Source organism: Octodon degus, unplaced genomic scaffold (assembly GCF_000260255.1).
Source record: "Octodon degus isolate 3935 unplaced genomic scaffold, OctDeg1.0 scaffold00003, whole genome shotgun sequence".
Taxonomy (NCBI): Eukaryota; Metazoa; Chordata; class Mammalia; order Rodentia; family Octodontidae; genus Octodon; species Octodon degus.
Window position 1 is genome coordinate 34377463 of NW_004524579.1, and position 1231 is coordinate 34378693.

Here is a 1231-nt window from a genome sequence, read left to right on the forward strand (position 1 = left end):
AGAGACAGAGACAGAGACAGAGACAGAAACATAATTACTTCTAATGATTAAAGCCAATATATGATGAATTGTGATTCTTTCTGTCTCATTTATTCAAACAAAAATTACTTGTTTAGTGCATATTATGTACTAATACTTCTGTATAATAAAATATGTCTTCATGAAGTGCTGCAGTTAGAGCAACTAGTGAGAAGGTGATTTATTTCTTGGAAATAGCTGATGCAAGACCATGTCCACAAATATCAGATGCAGTAGATAACAGAAAAGGTCCAAGAATATTTGGATTTTAGAAACCAAAGAAAACGTTCTTTCTGATGGGAAGGAGATAGACAAAATAGAATTTTGATGCACTTGACCTAATCTCTTGTTTTAATAATTCTGATTACTGCCACCTAAGGCATATTAAAATTAACTTTGCAACGAATGAAAATCCTGTGGTCTCTTAGGAATGAACCTAGCATGTTCATTTCCTTCCTTTTGCTTTCCCTAAGCATCAAAATACTACTGTCTATGGAATTTTCAAAAAATGAAATTTTTACCAAATCATAAATTTATTGTTCTGTCTTTATGACTTAACACTGACTCAAAAACCTTAAATATATTCTAATTGCCAACAGATATCATAGTTATAATTATGTCTTTCATATGAGCTTCAAAACAGGATTTGTTTCTGCTTTGATATCATGAGACTGTGGCTCCCACAGACAACCCCATCCCCAGTAGTCCTCCTTTCTATAGGCCCCCTTATTGGCTCTGAGCTTGGAAAATTGTTCATTAGCAAACAACTACCTACAGATATGATGTTTGTTCATTTTGGAATACTCACTCTTAGAATTCAGGTGCCATGTAAAAGTCCAAATAAGCCATGTGAAGGGATGAGGAAGTGAGAGACTGAGACAGATTCAGAGACAGGCAGAAATAGAGAGAGAGGCAGAGACAAAAAGAGAGCTATAACCTTCCCCCTATCTCCTCCAATTCCCCAGACTAAGCAGTGCAGCTACTTAGGACATTCCACCCCAGTAGCCTTGTGACTACAGCCAAATGAGGGACCCTGTGTGAGACCAGCAGAAGAACCATCTTGCTGAGCCCCAACTAACACACTCATGAGCAAAGGTTATTGTTTTAAGCTGCTAAGTTTTGGTATCTTGTATTTCACAATGAACAAATACTTAAAGCATCAAGTGACTTAAAAAAATTGAAGACAAAAATGAAGATAAGGATGAGAAGGCCG